The following is a 14799-nucleotide window of genomic DNA, read 5'->3' as shown; positions in this document are numbered from 1 at the left end:
CATTTGTCTGTCTCTTATCTATCTTGTACTCATCCATCTACCCATCCATCCACCTATTTTCATCCATCTCTGCTTTAATTTGATGTTCCTGACCAATAAAGGAAAAGAAAGTTCTTTGTGGCTTTTCAAGGGGACCTTCCTGACTCAGGGATCAAACCTGGGTCTCCTGCATTGCAGGCAGTACCATCTCAAGCAGTACCATCTGAGGCACCACCAGGGAAGCCCACATTGTGGCTATATTTTCATGAACAAAATAAGATAGAGGCACATAGTATGTGCTTTGCACACAGGAGGTATTCTTTGCACACTTTTAAAAAACTGAGGTAAAATTCATGAAAATAAAATCAAGCATTTGCAAGTGTGTGATTCATGTATTAAAGTGTACAGTATACACTCATGTATTAAAGTGTACAGTATACACTCATGCTTGGTGCAAGCATCTCTGTCTAGTCCCCAAAACAATTAACACTTACCTTTTCAAAGCTGTATGAAAGTAAAGATTACTTGGGTGATTCAGAAAAAAATTTCTGTCATTTATTGAATTTATCAGGCAAATTATTAACTCTGAAAATTGTAAATATTTTAACTACATGAATATTTTTTAATTTTGTTTATTTGCTTAGGTGGTAATGATAATATTAGCTGTTATTTATGGAATGCCTACTACATGCCAGACACTTTTCATATAGCTGCTTATTTAAGCTCAGAATAACCTAATGAACTAGGTATTATTATTAAGGATAGAAAATACCCCCAAAGCTCAGAGATTTTCGTTAAAGTGTGTCAAGGCCACACAGCTACCAGGTGGCAGTGCTGTGTTGTGCTTAGTGGCTCAGTTGTGTCCGACTCTTTGTGACCCCAGGCACTGTAGCCGGCCAGGCTCCTCTTTCTACCAAGTGGCAGAGCTGAGGCTTAATCCAAGCCAATCTGCAGCCAGGACTCGATCTCTTAATCACAACAAAATAATACCTCATGTGGACACAGACTTATTATCTGTGACAAGTATGGATTATAAAGAAAGTTAAACTCTCAGAAAGCAAAAAAACTAGATACATGTAAACTCAAGTTTAAATGCTTAAAAACAAGCAATGAGAAAAAGCTAAAAAAAAAACGCCAGAAATTTTTGTGCGTGCATGTGATTACTCAGTCATGTCTGACTCTTTGCCACCCTTTTGGACTGTAGCCCTCCAGGCTCCCCTCTCTGTGGGAATTTTCAGGCAGGAATACTGGAGTGGGTTGCCATATCCTCCTTCAGGAGATCATCCCAACCCAGAGAGCAAACCTGAGTCTCCTGTGTCTCCTGCATTGCAGGTGGATTCTTTACCCAGAGAGACATCAGGGAAGCCCCAGAAATCTTCGTAGATCTGTTCAAAGTTAGGGAGTTTTGCTGGAAGTTTTTCATATAATTTAATGGACTTCTATTTAATTATTCAACTGTTAGGAGTCTTTTTTTTTTTTTTTTTTTTTTTACTTTTTTTTAGTTGTACCCCATAGCATGTGGGATTTTAATTCCCCAACCAGGGATTGATCCCACACTTGCGTTGGGAAGTGGTTAAGCTGGACTACGAGGGAAGTCCTGTCAGGATTTTAAAATCACGATTCTCTTGCATCACCCAGGTGATCTTTTCCTGGATCACCACTATCAGAAGGAAACTTGTTCTAATGTCTTCTGTTTTAAAAAACAAAATAAAAAGTCATTCTGGTTACTTTCCTGTTTTTCTGCTCCTCTTCACTGCAAGCCTCCTTGAAAGCATTGTCTGTGGTCACTCCTTCAATTATCTCCCATCTTTTCATCAACTTTTTCAAATATATTCCATCCCCACGACTCCATTGAAACAGCCCTCATCAAGGTCTCCTTTGAACTCCATCCATCATTCTCTTTTGGGACCTTCTGAAACTTTTTGGCAGCTTTGACCCTGCTAACTGCAAGGTCAACACCCTCCTTGAAACTCCTCTGCCTTCTGCATCACCATACTTCCTTGACTCTCTTTCATCTACACAGGCTTCTCCTTCTCAGTCTCCTTTCTGGATTCTTGGTTGTTGTTTCCAGCATATAGTTTGTTTTTCTCTGTCTCAGGGCTTGGTTCCAGGACACAGACTATTCCTCATCTGCCTGTTAGTATTCCCTATATGATCTTATCTGGTCCCTTGACTGGAAGAACCAACCATATGCTAATGCTAATCCAGTTATATCATCTGCACAAACGCTCCCCCAGAGTTCAAACTCATAGTTCCAGCATAGTTCTTTCTTGGAGGTCTAATAGGCATGTCATACTTAACATGACTAAAACTGAACTCCTGATTTCTACCCCTAAACTTGATCCTCCCACAGAGATATCCATCTTATTAGCTCAGTTCAGTTCACTTGCTCTGTTGTGTCTGACTCTTTGTGAGCCCATGAATCGCAGCACGCCAGGCATCCCTGTCCATCACCAACTCCCAGAGTTTACTCAAACTCATGTCCATCGAGTGGTGATGCCACCCAGCCATCTCATCCTCTGTCTCACCTTCTCCTTCTGCCCCCAATCCCTCCCAGCATCAGGGTCTTTTCCAATGAGTCAACTCTTCGCATCAGGTGGCCAAAGTATTGGAGTTTCAGCTTCAACATCAGTCCTTCCAATGAACACCCAGGAGTGATCTCCTTTAGAATGGACTGGTTGGATCACCTTGCAGTCCAAGGGACTCTCAAGAGTCTTCTCCAACACCACAGTTCAAAAGCATCAATTCTTCAGTGCTCAGCTTTCTTCACAGTGCAACTCTCACATCCATACATGACTACTGGAAAAACCATAGCCTTGACTAGATGGACCTTTGTTGAAAAGTAATGTCTCTGCTTCCAATATGCTATCTAGGTTGGTCATAACTTTCCTTCCAAGGAGTAAGTGTCTTTTTATTTCATGACTGCAGTCACCATCTGCAGTGATTTTGGAGCCCCAAAAAATAAACTCTGACACTGCTTCCACTGTTTCCTCATCTACTTCCCATGGAGTGATGGGACCAGATGGCAAGATCTTAGTTTTCTGAATGTTGAGCTGTAAGCCAACCTTTCCACTCTCCTCTTTTGCTTTCAGGAAGAAGCTCTTTAGCTCCTCTTCACTTTCTGCCATAAGTGTGGTGTCATCTGCATATCTGAGGTGATTGATATTTCTCCCGGCAATCTTGATTCCAGCTTGTGTTTCTTCCAGCCCAGCGTTTCTCATGATGTACTCTGCATATAAGTAAAATAAGCAGGGTGGCAATATACAGCCTTGATGCACTCCTTTTCCTATTTGGAACGAGTCTGTTGTTCCATGTCCAGTTCTAACTCTTGCTTCCTGACCTGCATACAGATTTCTCAAGAGGCAAGTCAGGTGGTCTGGTAGTCCCATCTCTCTCAGAATTTTCCACAGTTTATTGTGATCCACACAGTCCAAGGCTTTGGCATAGTCAATAAACCAGAAATAGACGTTTTTCTGGAACTCTCTTGCTTTTTCCATGATTCAGCGGATGTTGGCAATTTGATCTCTGGTTCCTCTGCCCTTTCTAAAACCCGCTTGAAAATCTGGAAGTTCACAATTCACATATTGCTGAAGCCTGGCTTGGAGAATTTTGAGCATTTCTTTACTAGTGTGTGAGATGAGTGCAATTGTACAGTAGTTTCAGCCTTCTTTGGCATTGCCTTCTTTGGGATTGGAATGAAAACTGACCTTTTCCAGTCCTGTGGCCACTGCTGAGTTTTCCAAATTTGCTGGCATATTGAGTGCAGCACTTGCACAGCATCATCTTTCAGGATTTGAAATAGCTCCACTGAAATTTCATCACCTCCACTAGCTTTGTTTGTAGTGATGTTTTCTAAGGCCCACTTGACTTCACATTCCAGGATGTCTGGCTCTAGGTGAGTAATCACACCATTGTGATTATCTGGGTGGTGAAGCTCTTTTTTTACAGTTCTTCTGTGTTTTCTTGCCACCTCTTCTTAATATCTTCTGCTTCTATTAGGTCCATACCATTTCTGTCCTTTATGGAGCCCATCTTTGCATGAAATGTTCCCTTGGTATCTCTAATTTTCTTGAAGAGATCTCTAGTCTTTCCCATTCTGTTGTTTTCCTCTATTTCTTTGCATTGATCTCTGAGGAAAGCTTTCTTATCTCTCCTTGCTATTCTTTTGAATTCTGCATTCAGAAGCTTATAACTTTCCTTTTCTCCTTTGCTTTTTTCTTCTCTTCTTTCCACAGCTACTTGTAAGGCCTCCTCAGACAGCCATGTTGCTTTTTTGCATTTCTTTTGCATGCATATGGTCTTGATCCCTGACTCCTGTACAATGTCATGAACCTCCATCCATAGTTCATCAAGCACTCTATCAGATCTAGTCCCTTAAATTTATTTCTCACTTCCACTGTATCATAAGGGTTTTGATTTAGGTCATACCTGAATGGTCTAGTGGTTTTTCCCTACTCTCTTCAATTTAAGTCTGAATTTGCCAATAAGGAATTCATGATCTGAGCAATAGCATCATAATTTACCCATTTGCTCAGATTTGGAAAAAAAAAAAAACAACCTTAATTTTTTTTTTCTTCAGGATTAAAAGATGCTTGCTTTTTGGAAGATAAGCTATGACCAACCTATTAAAAAGCAGAGACATTACTTTGCTAACAAAGGTCCATCTAGTAAAAGCTGTGGTTTTTCCAATAGTCGTGTATGGATGTGAGAGTTGGACCATAAGGAAAGATGAGCACTGAAGAACTGATGCTTTTGAACTGTGGTGTTGGAGAAGACTCTTGAGAGTCTCTTGGACTGAAAGGAGATCCAACCAGTCCATCCTAAAGGAAATCAGTCCTGAATATTCATTGGGAGGACTAATGCTGAAGCTGAAACTCCAATACATTGGTCACCTGATATGAAGAACTGACTCATTGAAAAAGACCCTGATGCTGGGAAAGACTGAATGCAGCAGAAGGGGCTGACAGAGGATGAGATGGTTGGATGGTTTGTGATGGACAGGGAGGCCTGGCAGTCTATGGGATCACAGAGTCAGACATGACTGAGTGACTGAACTGAATTGTTCTTTCCTTTATCCCTAACTAATTCATGATAAGTTAACTCTATCTTTATATTATATTCCAAATCAGTAAAGTCCTATCTCCATTTCCCCGGCAACCATTGTAATCCACCCATCATCATCAGTTCAGTTCAGTCGCTCAGTCGTGTCCGACTCTTTGCGACCCCATGAATCACAGCACGCCAGGACTCACTGTATCACCAACTCCCAGAGTTCACTCAGACTCACGTCCATCGAGTCAGTGATGCCATCCAGCCATCTCATCCTCAGTCATCTCCTTCACCTCCTGCTCCCAATCCTTCCCAGCATCGGAGTTTTTTCCAATGAGTCAACTCTTCGCATGAGGTGGCCAAAGTACTGGAGTTTCAGCTTTAGCATCATTCCTTCCAAAGAAATCCCCGGGTTGATATCCTTTAGCATGGACTGGTTGGATCTCCTTGCAGTCCAAGGGACTCTCAAGAGTCTTCTCCAACACCACAGTTCAAAAGCAACAATTCTTCGGCGCTCAGACTTCTTTACAGTCCAACTCTAACGTCCATACATGACTACTGGAAAAACCATAGCCTTGACTAGATGGACCTTAGTCGGCAAAGTAATGTCTCTGCTTTGAAAATGCTATCTAGGTTGCTCATAACTTTTCTTCCAAGGAGTAAGCATCTTTTAATTTCATGGCTGCAGTCACCATCTGCAGTGATTTTGGAGCCCCAAAAAATAAACTCTGACACTGTTTCCCCATCTATTTCCCATAGAGTGATGGGACTGGATGCCATGATCTTCGTTTTCTGAATGTTGACTTCAAGCCAACTTTTTCACTCTCCTCTTTCACTTTCATCAAGAGGCTTTTTAGTTCCTCTTCACTTTCTGCCATAAGGGTAATGTCATCTGCATATCTGAGGTGATTGATATTTCTCCCGGCAATCTTGATTCCAGCTTGTGCTTCTTCCAGTCCAGCGTTTCTCATGATGTACTCTGCATATAAGTTAAATAAGCAGGGTGACAATGTACAGCCTTGGCTTACTCCTTTTCCTATTTGGAACCAGTCTGTTGTTCCATGTCGAGTTCTAACTCCTGTTTCCTGGCCTGCATACAGATTTCTCAAGAGGCAGGTTAGGTGGTCTGGTATTCCCATCTCTTTTAAAATTTTCCACAGTTTATTGTGATCCACACAGTCAAAGGCTTTGGCACAGTCAATAAAGCAGAAATAGATGTTTTCTTGGAACTCTCTTGCTTTTTCCATGATCCAGCGGATGTTGGCAATTTGATCTCTGGTTCCTCTGCCGTTTCTAAAACCCGCTTGAACATCAGGAAGTTCACGGTTCACGTATTGCTGAAGCCTGACTTGGAGAATTTTGAGCATTACTTTACTAGCGTGTGAGATGAGTGCAATTGTGTGGTAGTTTGAGCATTCTTTGGCATTTCCTTTCTTTGGGATTGCAATGAAAACTGACCTTTTCCAGTCCTCTGGCCACTGCTGAGTGTTGCAAGAGGGCATCAGAGGGCAGACACGCTGAAACCATACTCACAGAAATCTAGTCAATCTAATCACACTAGGACCACAGCCTTGTCTAACTCAATGAAACTAAGCCATGCCCGCGAGGCAACCCAAGACAGGTGGGTCATGGTGGAGAGGTCTGACAGATTGTGGTCCACTGGAGAAGGGAATGGCAAACCACTTCAGTATTCTTGCCTTGAGAACTCCATGAACAGTATGAAAAGGTAAAATGATAGGATACTGAAAGAGGTACTCCCCAGCTCGGTAGGTGCCCAATATGCTACTGGAGGTCAATGGAGAAATAACTCCAGAAAGAATGAAGGGTTGGAGCCAAAGCAAAAACAATACCCAGCTGTGGATGTGACTGGTGATAGAAGCAAGGTCCGATGCTGTAAAGAGCAATATTGCATAGGAACCTGGAATGTCAGGTCCATGAATCAAGGCAAACTGGAGGTGGTCAAACAGGAGATGGCAACAGTGAATGTCGACATTCTAGGAATCAGTGAACTAAAATGGACTGAAATGGGTGAATTTAACTCACATGACCATTATATCTACTACTGTGGACAGGAATCCCTCAGAAGAAATGGAGTAGCCGTTATGGTCAGCAAAAGAGTCTGAAATGCAGTACTTGGATGCAATCTCAAAAACGACAGAATGATCTCTGTTCGTTTCCAAGGCAAACCATTCAATATCACCATAATCCAGGTCTATGCCCCAACCAGTAATGCTGAAGAAGCTGAAGTTGAACGGTTCTATGAAGACCTACAAGACCTTTTAGAACTAACACCCAAAAAAGATGTCCTTTTCATTATAGGGGACTGGAATGCAAAAGTAGGAAGTCAAGAAACACCTGGAGTAACAGGCAAATTTGGCCTTGAATATGGAATGAAGCAGGGCAAAGACTAATAGAGTTTTGCCAAGAAAATGCGCTGGTCATAGCAAACACCCTCTTCCAACAACACAAGAGAAGACGCTACACATGGACATCACCAGATGGTCAACACCGAAATCAGATTGATTATATTCTCTGCAGCAAAAGATGGAGAAGCTCTATACAGTCAACAAAAACACCACCAGGAGCTGACTGTGGCTCAGATCATGAACTCCTTATTACCAAATTCAGACTGAAATTGAAGAAAACAGGGAAAACCGCTAGACCATTCAGGTATAACCTCAATCAGATCCCTTATGATTATACAGCAGAAGTGAGAAATAGCTTTAAGGGCCTAGATCTGATAGACAGAGTGCCTGATGAACTATGGAATGAGGTTCGTGACATTGTACAGGAGACAGGGATCAAGACCATGCCCATGGAAAAGAAATGCAAAAAAGCAAAATGGCTGTCTGGGGAAGCCTTACAAATAGCTGTGAAAAGAGAAGCGAAAAGCAAAGGAGAAAAGGAAAGATATAAGCATCTGAATGCAGAGTTCCAAAGAATAGCAAGAAGAGATAAGAAAGCCTTCTTCAGCGATCAATGCAAAGAAATACAGGAAAAGAACAGAACGGGAAAGACTAGAGATCTCTTCAAGGAAATTAGAGATATCAAGGGAACATTTCATGGAAAGATGGGCTCGATAAAGGGCAGAAATGGTATGGACCTAATAGAAGCAGAAGATATTAAGAAGAGGTGGCAAGAATACACAGAAGAACTGTACAAAAAGGATCTTCATGACCCGGATAATCACGATGGTGTGATCACTCATCTAGAGCCAGACATCCTGGAATGTGAAGTCAAGTGGGCCTTAGAAAGAATCACCCATCATCATACCTCATTACAATATACACAATAGCTTAAAACTAGTTTCTCTGCTTTCTCTTTTGCCCTCCTGTAATTCATTTTCAGAACAGCCATCAGAGCAAATCAGATCAGGTTATTCCCCTACTTAAAACCATCCTTTGTTTCTCTTCTCAGATTAAACTCAAACCCTTTGCTGTGGCTTTCAGACTCCTGCACACAATGCCCTCTGAATTCATTCAGTAAACAACCCTCCATGTCCCCGCCCCTATTCTGCATTTAAGCCACACCAGCTTTCTCTTAGCCCCAAGCACACCAAGCCCCTTCTGGACTGGCTGTCCTTCTGCCTGGAAATCTCTTCCCCTAGATCCTCACATACAGAGTCGGACACAACTGACACGACTTAGCAGCAGCAGCAGCAGATCTTCACACAGCAGACTTTGGATCATCCAGGTGTCAAATACCAGCTTCTCAGAGAAGTCCATGCTAGCCCTATTTCTAAAATTGGCTGACATTGCTCCCCATTGGTCACTATCCTATGGGTCTTTAAAAAATGCATATCTATATATTTGGGTGCACAAGGTCTTAGTTTCAGTATGTTGGATTTTTAGTTGTGGCATGTGGAATCTTTTTTTTTTTTTTTTTAGTTGAGGTATGTGGGATCTACTTCCCTGACCTACATTGGGAGTGCAGAGTTTTAGACTCTAGACTTCCAGGGAAGTCCCCCTATGGCTCTTTTAATTTTCTCCAGGAGCCTCATTACTCGAATATTGTTTTGCTTGCTTAGTATCTTCCCCATTTAAAATATGAACTTCGTGAGGGCTTAGACTACACATGACAACTGTACCCCCATGCTTAAAATAGTGCCTGTTACAGTCTAGGTTCTCAACAGATGAAGCAATTAAGAATCAAAAAAATTAAATGATGTGTCCAGAATCATCCAGTGAGTAAGAGATGAAGCCAAAATTTGAACCCAAGTCTTTCACATTGAATTCTGGAGCCCTTCTATTACATGATAATGCTTGTAATATACATTCAGAACGCAATTATTTTCATTATCTAAGTAATCGAAAAAAGTCCCCTGGCTTTTTGTTATTTTTAAAGCTTATAAAAAGCTAACTAAAATAACTTTCTTCTTTTTCCTTGCTGTAAAACATTATTCACACACACACACACACACACACACACACACACCTTTAATGAATACTCTTAGGTATCTGGAAAATGTTTTTGTGTTAATAAAATAGGCCTTACCTTGACTATCCTATTTTTAATGGGCTAAAACTGATAGGAAAAGCCATATACTGACTTGTCAGAAAGTTATTAAAACAAATTTAGAACAATTTACTATGCAGTCAATGAGTTTATGTTCTTTTGAACAAAATTGGCTTTTAACTTAGTGTCTTATGTCCTCTGAAAAAGGTTTCATAATGCCATTCTCAAAGGGAAGAATTGTGGTTGGCTAACCACACATTTTGAGAGTGTCTGAAATAGAAATACAGAAATTATGTCCTAGGAAGAAAGGCGGTAGTAAGACAAATAAATAACCTGAGGATTTTCAAAATAATAGGTACATGTATTTTTAAAATACTCTGTAATTTTCTCCTCATAACTCTGGATTTTTTCCTTTAACTTTTTTGCATCAAACAAATATATGTACTTAGTTTATAAAGTCAAAGATGCTTCAGCAACATAAATGGCCTTAGAGATTGTCAGGCTGGATGATATCGCTTATATATGGAATCTTTAAAAATGGTACAAATGAACTTATTTACATAACAGAACAGAGTCACAGATGTAGAAAACAATCTTTTGGTTACCAGGAGGGGAAGGGAGAGGGATAAATTGGGAGCTTGGGATTGGTGTATACACACTGCTGCTGCTGCTAAGTCGCTTCAGTCGTGTCCGACTCTGTGACCCCATAGATGGCAGCCCACCAGGCTCCCCCGTCCCTGGGATTCTCAAGGCAAGAACACTGGAGTGGGTTGCCATTTCCTTCCCCAATGCATAAAAGTGAAAAGTGAAAGTGAAGTCGCTCAGTCCTGTCCAACTCTTAGCGACCCCATGGACTGTAGCCCACCAGGCTCCTCCATCCATGGGATTTTCCAGGCGAGAGTATTGGAGTAGGGTGCCATTGCCTTCTCTACTATACACACTACTATATATAAAATATATAATAAGGACCTACTGTATACCACAGGGAACTCTACTCAATACTCTATAATGATATATATAGGAAAACAATTTAAACAAGAGGGGATATATGTATATGCATAACTGATTCACTTTGCTGTATACCTGAAACTGCCACAACATTGTAAATCAACTATATTCCAATAAAAATAATTTTTTTAAGTTGCTTCTATGATGTTTCTTGGTCTTTCACAGTTGCCTATGGACTTTCTGCCACATATGCTTTTCCTCCAATCTTTCCAATTTGGCAATGTACCAGCTTTTGATTAAACTGGTAATCAATGTTTATATCTGTTGTTCACAGCTGATCTATGTACAACTTTTTTTCTTCTCTTCATATTAATAATTGCCTTCTTTGGCCACTGCTTTAGTTCTTTTTGCACTTCTCACTAATTCATCTATAAACTTTTTGATAGAATTATAACTCCTTTCACTGTGGTGCAAACATACTAGGTAAGCGTTTTGTCTTTCTCTCACACATTCTCTCTAGCTCTCTTTCATTTTCTTGGGAATATCTTCCCTGTGGTGTTCTTCTTGCCTCAACCTGCACTACTTGGTCTCCAAAAGACCTGCTGGACATCAGTCCTGGTGTGACTTTTGTCATAATCCTAAGAATTTTCTTTTGGAGTGGATTTTCCACTTCTTGGACCCATGTCTATTTCTTTTTGGTTTACTTTTAAAATTATTTTAATTAACTTTTTAGGTGTACAATGAAGGGATTCAGTTACAGATACATATATGTGTGTGTATATATGTATATATATATTTTTAGATTCCTTTCCCATATAAGTTATTACAAAATATTGAATACAGGTCTCTGTGCTGTATAGTAAATCCTTGTTGTTTATCTATTTTGTACATAGTGTGACCTTTTGGTTTACTTCTCACATGGTTTACATTTCTAAGTAAATTCCTTAGGAAGTGTGCAGATGGTGTACATCTGTGGGAAGAAGCAGGTATGACAATGTCTTTGTTTCGCCCTCAGACTCAATGGATAGCTCATCTGCATGCGGAAGTTTAGAGTGGAAACACGCATCTCTCAGGATTTCACAGGTACCGGTCTTGCTTCCAGTGTTACTGCAGTGGTGGCTTCCTCAGCCTGAACCCAGATGCGATGGCCCTTCCCTGCTCCCGCCCTGGTGCCAGTCTCAGTGCTCTGCTGAGGCAGGAGCTGCTGACCCTAGGCTCCACCTAGCCCACTAGGCCAACCTGCTCCCACCACCCACCCACTAGGCAAGCGGGCAGGTGGGAGCTCTGCTCCAGGGCACCAGCTTCCAGGCCTCCTCGTTGGCACAAGCTGACTGCTGGGGCCAGTGGTGAGCTGATCCCATGGCACCCGCAGCCTTAGACAGTGATCCTGGTTAATAGGCATGTCTGCTGCCTCTGCATGGCCACTGTGGTCTCTGCCGCTTGTGTGCCTCTCTCCATGGAGGGCTGGAGGAGGACATTCTGCAAAAGCAGGGTCCTTCAGACCAGCCGCTTTCTGGAGATGCACCTTTCTGCTTGTCCTGCAGAGGCACTCAGCAATTGGTTGGTGCCCTTAGCGGTACTGCTCAGCCATTGGTTGGCGCCATAGTGGGCCTCGCCCCTTCCCCTCCTGTATGTAAAAGTTGCCTGAATTCAGAATGAGGGAAGATGGTTTTTTGAGCTGCTGTCTGCCATCTTCTCCATCTCAGTTCAGTTCAGTCGCTCAGTCGTGTCCGTCTCTTTGCGACCCCATGAATCGCAGCACACCAGGCCTCCCTGTTCATCACCAACTCCGAGTTCACTCAAACTCACGTCCGTCAAGTCGGTGATGCCATCCAGCCATCTCATCCTCTGTCATCCCCTTGAACTCCTGCCCCCAATCCCTCCCAGCATCAGAGTCTTTTCCAATGAGTCAACTCTTTGCATCAGGTGGCCAAAGTACTGGAGTTTCAGTTTTAGCATCAGTCCTTCCAAAGAACACCTAGGATTGGTCTCCTTCAGAATGGACTGGTTGGATCTCCTTGCAGTCCAAGGGACTCTCAAGAGTCTTCTCCAACACCACAGTTCAAAAGCATCAATTCTAAGGCGCTCAGCTTTCTTCACAGTCCAACTCTCACATCAATACATGACCACTGGAAAAACCATAGCCTTGACTAGGTGGACATTTGTTGGCAAGGTAATGTCTCTGCTTTTGAATATGCTATCTAGGTTGGTCATAACTTTCCTTCCAAGGAGTAAGTGTCTTTTAATTTCATGGCTGCAAGCACCATCTGCAGTCGTTTTGGACCCCAAAGAAATAAAGTCTGACACTGTTTCCACTGTTTCCCCATCTACTTCCCATGAAGTGATGGGACCAGATGCCATGATCTTCGTTTTCTGAATGTTGAGCTTTAAGCCAACTTTTTCACTCTCCTCTTTCACTTTCATCAAGAGGCTTTTAAGTTCCTTTTCACTTTCTGCCATTAGGGTGGATACCTGAGGTTATTGATATTTCTCCCGGCAATATTGATTCCAGCTTTTGCTTCTTCCAGCCCAGCGTTTCTCATGATGTACTCTGAATATAAGTAAAATAAGCAGGGTGACAATGTACAGCCCTGACGTACTCCTTTTCCTATTTGTGCCAGTCTGTTGTTCCATGTCCAGTTGCTTCCTGACATGCATATAGGTTTCTCCAAAAAAACATCTATTTCTGCTTTATTGACTATGCCAAGGCCTTTGACTGTTTGGATCACAATAAACTGTGGAAAATTCTTCTCCATCTGCTAGATATTTCTCATTAAAGTCATTATTTCCTTGTTCCAATAACAGAGTCTCCCAGTTTATTGGCCTGTCATGTGGTGAGCTGGGGCTTGGTAATATTACTACCAAGATGTGCTTCTGACTTCGGATTCTTTGTATGTGGTTCTTACAGCCTAAAAGGTTTTAGGATCTTCTATCTTTGGTGGCCTGATATTTCAAAATGAATTGCCTTGATATGAGTCTTTTTTATTCATTGTTCCAGGGACTTGATGAAAGTTGCTCAGTTATGTCCAACTCTTCGTGATATCATGGACTATATACAGTCCATGGGATTCTCCAGGCCAGAATACTGGAGTGGGTAGCCTTTCCCTTCTCCAGGGGATTTTCCCAACCCAGGGACTGAACCCAGGTCTTCTGCATTGCAGGCGGATTCTTTACTATTGAGCCACAAGAGAAACCATTGAAGGGACTTGGTGACTCTTTTCAATCTAAATGATCATGTCCTTCAGTTATGAGACATTTTCTTGTGTAATTTCTGCAACTTTAAAGGGCTTGCTATGGGATATCTGGTTGGCCTGTCATCCAATACTGGTCATAAAAATACCTGTGTTGAAGTTTTTTTAAAGCTTTACTTATAATTTTCTCTCTTTCAATTTAATAAAAGGAAAGCTGGTACTTCTTGTGAAAAATTTTCTACAGGTATCATTATTTCCTCTCCTTGGAAAGAGAGTAAGCTCTTCTTTTGAACAAGAAATGTCAAACTTATTATATTAAGATTAGGTAATATGTTGAGAAGTAAATGGCAACCCACTCCAGTATTCTTGCCTGGAAAAGTCCATGGACAGAGGAGCCTGGTGGGCTGCAGTCCATGGGGTTACATGATTGAGCATGTGTGCATGGGGGTGGGAGATGGGTTGGTAGCAATAAACTGGGAGAACTCAAAAAACAGATTATATACTATGTATGCTTGTGTTTTAAACTTATAATGAATTAGCAAGAAATTCGTATTTGTCAACTCCTCAGCCATTGCTGGCTACATTCAGCCTCAGACATGTCCATTGTGAGCAGAATGACTTCAATCTGCAGTGGGAGAAAGGATGGACTAGTGATGCCATTTGCACATTTCCCACGGCACCAAATACATAGGCCTCTTTCCGTTTTTCAGGGCCTGGGTGTGTGCTTAATTTGGTTGAATCATATAGGTGGGACAGGAAGGATTCAGATAAATAAGGCAGAAGCTGTACTGTGACAATCTCACTCATTGTTCTTAGAGGAGACCTTGGCATTTGTATTAGGTGCAGCCAAAAATGATCTAGGATGTTGGAAATGTACATCCACTTGACTAGGACTTGATAGTTTCATGCAAGGGAAAGAGATGGTTTGGGATGTGGCTGATACCAGAAGGATAACTTAGAATTGTTCCAAGACAAGCAACATCAGAAAACAGTGTGGGGTGTGAGTCAACCAGATTAATTACCAACTTCTGTCTGCATATGTAAGATAAAATAGTTGAGCCAATATTAATTAGACTTCCACTTCTCTGATTGGGTCCTTGTGAAAAACAGTAATAATAAAACATATCATATTAAGTAGAATAAAAATTAAAATAGTAACTTAAATGTTCTAAACTTT

This window comes from Budorcas taxicolor, chromosome 10, assembly GCF_023091745.1.
Source record: "Budorcas taxicolor isolate Tak-1 chromosome 10, Takin1.1, whole genome shotgun sequence".
NCBI lineage: Eukaryota > Metazoa > Chordata > Mammalia > Artiodactyla > Bovidae > Budorcas > Budorcas taxicolor.
The sequence above is the reverse complement of the archived record's forward strand: the minus strand, read 5'-3'. Positions refer to the sequence as shown.